This window comes from Protopterus annectens, chromosome 6.part1 (assembly GCF_019279795.1).
Source record: "Protopterus annectens isolate FY-2018-M chromosome 6.part1, PAN1.0, whole genome shotgun sequence".
NCBI classification, from domain to species: Eukaryota; Metazoa; Chordata; order Ceratodontiformes; family Protopteridae; genus Protopterus; species Protopterus annectens.
This window is the reverse complement of record NC_056738.1, coordinates 397,552,130-397,558,129: the sequence shown is the minus strand read 5'-3', so window position 1 is coordinate 397,558,129 and position 6,000 is coordinate 397,552,130. Positions and strand designations below refer to the sequence as shown.

The 6,000-nt window shown below is 36.9% G+C and overlaps 1 protein-coding gene across 1 annotated transcript in view; it reads left to right on the top strand.

Moving 5' to 3' along the window:
- LOC122805298 (girdin-like) overlaps positions 1–6,000 on the top strand; it is a 1,431,879-nt gene that overhangs the window by 1,242,545 nt on the left and 183,334 nt on the right. The gene's annotated exons all lie outside the window — the stretch shown is intronic.

The window sequence follows — 6,000 nt, the reverse complement described above, 5'->3', positions numbered from 1 at the left end:
ATGAGGCTGAGGTGCTAAAAGATGTGCTGTGCTCTTTCACTGCTAAATATAAATTCATGCAGACATTAGTAAATACACTTCACTTAGATGCACTCACTTATTCACACAGTAAGAATGACATCTTAGTCAGCAAGTCATCAGCCTGCAGTCAGATTAATCCAGTTTATTTGACCTGGGCCATGTAACTTAGTCTTGTAGTTTCCATTTGATCCCTTTCCAGCTTTAGACATCTGCTGTGTTGATGAAATGAAGTGCCTTAATTCACCTCTGCACTTTTCCACTTCTATTGACCAAATAATCTGCACTGCAGACCTGTAATTTCTGAATCCTCAGGGATAATGTCTTCATTTAATTTTTATAATGTGATAAGGCGTCAGATATGCTGTGACTCCACATAGCTACACTATGGACAGTCATCATGGTACCATAAATTATTTGCTTGTTCATATGAATTTATAACCACCTCTGCTTCATCTCTATTTTCATTGCCATTGAAGCACTTCACTGAAAGTGTGTCTCACCCACATAAAACTAAATACTTCCCATCAGCATGACAACAGTATTTTGTTTTTTTTTTTAGTATCCTTACATTGTCCTCCAAACTTCAAAGGCAATGGAGCTGACACATATTGAATTTTAATGAGAAACATTTATTTTTAATGTCATTTTTTATGCCATAGCATTAAAAAGACCAATCTTACTTTTATACATAACTACATACATAATATTTTAGGTATGGTTTTATAAGACACCATATGTGTTTCTGAAAGCATGTTTCTCTGATATATATATATATATATATATATATATATATATATATATATATATATATATATTTATAGATAGATCTAGCTATAGATATAGATACATGCATATCTATCTATCTACATATATATGGATTCATTTTATATCCTCGAAATACTGAAATGTCAAAATTCAGTATTTCGAAGATATAAAATCGAATCTTTAAAACATAGAAAACTCAAAACCACGAAATTCAAAATCTTTAAATTTCACGGTACTAATGCACACACACACACACACACACACACACACACACACACACACACACACACACAAACACAAGCTCTCTACTACATAAAAGTAGGGGGTCAAGCCACCTTGCACACCCCTCCCTACTTAAATATTCTAACTCCGAGGTCGCACTACACACAAACACACACACAACACCACCACACAAGCTACATTCTGCTTGCACACACACATCACAGCTACAAAACACACTAACACACACCACAGCCCCTACCCAAAATCCTTAATGCACACACACTTACCTGAATCCGTAACCACAGTGGAACCTCAGAAGTGCAAAATTCAAAACCTCCGGTATTCAAGGTTTTGAATTTTGCGCTTCTGGACTTTCGCTCTTTTCAAGATTCCACTTTATGGGCTCGAAATACTGAATTTCAACATTTCAGTATTTTGAACTTCTAAAGTGAATATATATATATATATATATATATATATATATATATATATATATATATATATATATATATATATATATGTGTGTGTGTATAACGTTGGAAATGTCTCTGTTTCTGTTTTTTGATTCCTGTTAGTCATTCTGGTCTTAACCTGAGCCTTCCTACAAATGACAATGCTGTAAGATTTTTGTTATGATGGTTTTAACAGTCAAAACTCTTCTTACTAACATTTCAGAATATACTAGTCATATTATATAAACCATTTCACACCATAGCATCACAAAAGACTCTACATGAAATTTGCTGACTCATTACTTCTATCTATAGCAAAACCCCATCACTGCACATGTTTATTCCACAAAAAAATATTCTTATAACTGAAATAGCTACCTATACTGGTTTCTGTTCACTCCCTACAGCTAAACTTACCTTTATACAAATACCAACAAATTTCAAGTGCTTATTCTAACAGGACAGCTTTGTCTTAGACTCTATGGAAACACTATTCTTAAATCTTGTTCCTGCAGTACAGAGCTCACTCTAAAACAAGAAATATCTGTAATATATGTTACATACTGCACACATTACCACTGAAATTAAAAGCAATGACAATATCTCTAATGCATGGATGTCATTCTGTGCTATGCAAAACATTGTTTTTGCTATTAACACTTGCAATGACAGAAATAATTTTTGAGGATAGCTCATTATTTTTAGTTCAAATGTTATACCAACACAGTAAAGATGTGACAATGTTTCATGTGTTTCTACGTGAGAACTTACATCAACTATATGTTTTTTTTTTTGTTTGCATTGTTTTGTTTTGGTGTGTGTGTGTGTGTGTGTGTGTGTGTGTGTGTGTGTGTGTGTGTGTGTGTGTGTGTGTGTGTGTGTGTGTGTGTGAGATTGTGTGTGTGCATCTGTGATTGTGTGTGTGCACGTGTGTACTACATGGCACAAAACTGAGCATCTTATTAGCCATTAAGGAATATTGAAGGTCCCTACCAATACTGAATGATACCTCTAAAGCTGTTAAACATTTGCTAACCAAATTCCCTGAAAGCAGCTTACAATTTTACAATGTTACTCAGACTCAAGACCTCATATGGGGTCACTGTGAGTCCTACTCCATGCAATCTTGTAAAATGCATTCCTGTATAATGTATACATCTGTTTCTTAAAGTAAGTAACAGTACTGAACATTCTGACATATAGCAGCAAATGACTTAATGCCCTAGCAATTCTAGGCTGTAAAACCTATTTTTGTTCTGTCCCTGCACCTTTCATTTTTAATAAATTAATAAATCATTATTTCTTGTGCTAATACTGGAAGAGCTAAGTATAATGCCCCACACTACCTGTAAATCTTTATTCACAGAACTTGTAAGCCCATATTTAGTCACCTCTTAGTAACCTGTAGCAAACCAAGAGCAGTTTAAGTTCAAGTAATTTATCTTCATAGATTAGATTCCTTAGGCCTGCTGTTTTTGAAGTATAATATTTTAGAATTCTTTTCAGCTAGATCAATCTCTCCTGTGGTGTAAAGTCAATGCCATGCTCTATCACTAATCTTATTAAGATGTAGAACATCTCTGTGCTGGACCTTATCATGTAGTAGCATTTCCTGATTGCCAAATTAACTTGTGTATCACAAGTCAAATTGTTATTTACAGTAACCTCATGGTCTTTAAATTCCTAACACTGCCTCAGAATCTTGTTATTAAAGGCATATGGGTATCTTTCATTTTCCTAACCAAGAAACATGACTTTGCTTTTATTCTTATTAAAGGGCACTTGGCATTTATTGGACTAAATATGAAACTTGGCAGTAAAGGACTGCAGGGTGCCATTATCCTTAATTAAAGAAAGAATGCCTGCCATCTTCACACTGTAATGATTTTGGATGCCTAGTTATATGTTGTCATTGGCACTGAAGACATAAAAAATGTTAAACAAGAAAGGCCCCACTGATCCCTGTAGCACAATTTTCTGGACCAGGAAAGACCTTGATAATGTATCCCTAAGTTTTACACAGTTTCCTGTCCTTCAGCCATTCAGCAATCCATTGAATTTTATATGCATTGATATCTCAGCTTGTTAGTAAATTTATCACACCCATGTGGAGTGCTGACTCTAGTACATTAGCTGGGTTTGAAAAACTAGCACCTGCTGTTAACTCAGTCATAGTAATCAGATAGTGGCAGCATGTTTCGATGGCTATTGAACCTTTAGGAAAACCATAATGGTGAGTGGAGAGGAGGTAATATTTATGCAGAAAATTAGATGTTTAGTACTGGATATTTTTTTCTGCTAATTTGCTGAGATGTGGAAGAATTGAGACGAGCCTGACGTTGGAGGGGGGTGTTGGACATTTACTTTTGGAATGGTTATTCTGGTAACCTTTTCCATTTTGAGAGACATGACTGGTGGGTTGGAGACAGAGTGAAGATATGCATCCTGGGGAAGATTCCACTGCTGCTGGCACTACTGCAGTCAGGTAAGGAGTCAGAATATTTCTCTGGTACCCTTAAGGAGGATTTTCTGAATGCAGAAGGTTAAAAGGAAATATTCATATGTCCATTGAGTAGGTCCAAAGAAAGAGCAGGCAGATGGATTGAGGCAGAATTATGTGTGGAGGCACATTGCTTAGCTAAGAAATATGAAGAGAGTGGTGAGATAATAGTTTGTTTTTTTCTTTGTAGCATGATGCTTTGCATCTCCAAATGGTTTTGTTGCCATTACTTCTTAGTCAATGATGTTTCTGCTCATCAGGTGACTGCATTATTTTGTAGGCAGCCCAGGTTGTGTAGCAATTTTTGAGCAGAAGAAGGAGATCCTTCCTAAACCAAGACTCTCTTGAGTTTCCAGAGCTCTATGTCAGAGATGGTTAAAACCCTGACTAGGACCCAGATCGCCCAAGTTAAAGTATGGATTCAGGTGCTGGAAGAGCTAAGTGGTGGAGGATGGAACCGAATGGCTGATACCAGCTTACCCATCTTGAATTGAGGAAGAGGTGATTGTACTCATTTGGACACCACCATGCAAATGCAGGCTTTTACAGCACAGAAAATGTTATGACTGGAGATGTCAGCTTTGCATTGCCAAGCTAGTGATAGTAGCCTTTGGAAGGGCAAGGATGCATGGAGAAGGTATGGCTTGACAGAGTGCTGCTATAGGTACTAACAAAAAACACCTGTGGGTAGAGTTTGGGCTTAATCAAAATGCCATAGTAGGCCATTTGAATTATGATTTCCTATAATAGCCATTAGATAGGCTGGGAGAATGGCTGCAGAGAACTCTGAGGCAAAGAAAAAATGATGGTGATACTTGACTTCTCCTGTGGGTCTGTTGAATTGCTGTCTGTGTTTGATAATGGCTAGAATAAGACCGATAACCACAGAACCACAGCTAACCATAGTACAAATAAACGTCATGCCTTCCAGGCTGACAGCTCTCTCTGGTCAGCTGTTGCAAGAGTCAGTGACCATGTTTCCACCTATAGGGAATGAATGGGCTGAGACTCAATATAGGGGGCCAATGGTCAGCAGGTGGGAGGGCAAGCATATAGAAAAATGTTTCCTGCTGAGCTTTTTTTATTACAATCGAAAGTAGGAAAGTAATTTGTTTTCGCAGAAGCAGGTTTATTCAGAAATAACAAGAAGCATTGGGGTCAACATTATAGTAATGCCTTGTCAATGCTGAGCTGATTATTACTGAGTATGTAAATGTTATCAACTGGTTCCACATTTTAATACACCGAGGAGGAATAATGTCTGAGGCTTTTTTGTAGGCTAGGAGAGGGTAAAGATGCAATGGTCACTGAGATTAGGAGGGAAGACTTTTTAGAATTTAGTAGGATCTGTTGGGTAAGATGACCAGTCCAGGAGAGACTGACTATTTGTACTGAAGCTGAGGTTGATGAGCTCTTTGGTTTTAAGTGAAAATTGAAGCTATTAAGGAGGCTGATGAGGTTGGATTCATGGATATTTCAGAAATTTACCTGAAATAACCTTTTATAAGAAGATTTAGGTTACTAGAAATAAAAAAATGTTGAGCTGTTTCAGAAAAGTGGTGAAAACAGAAGAAGTGATGGAGTGGGTAGAAAAAAATGCTATGGTCATATTGACTGAGGGTGAAGTCATCAATGAGCCATTTAGAAGAAAATTCATTGGTAACGATGAAGGAACAATAACAGAAGAGCTGAATTTTTTTTAAGTAGAAGCCTTTCCTATGGCAGGGTTATGGACTTACTAGAAATGACCTTGTTGCATTCAAGTATGGTTTTAAGCACCTCCATGGCTGCCTGCATAATGACCCCCTCTGGTCAGCTCTGGGCTTTGTGTTGGGAATCCCCAATACTGCAGAAGCAAATGGGCTTCAGACCATTAAGAAAGAGGTTTGCTGGTTGGCAAACATGGAGGGAAAATTCATACAGAAAATTTTGAAAGAAAAAATAATTTCCTGTATATGTGTAAATCCTAGATACTCAGATACCAGAAAGTTAAAGCAGGGGTTGTGTCTATAGAATATTGAGTTATAGCAGCTCAGATAG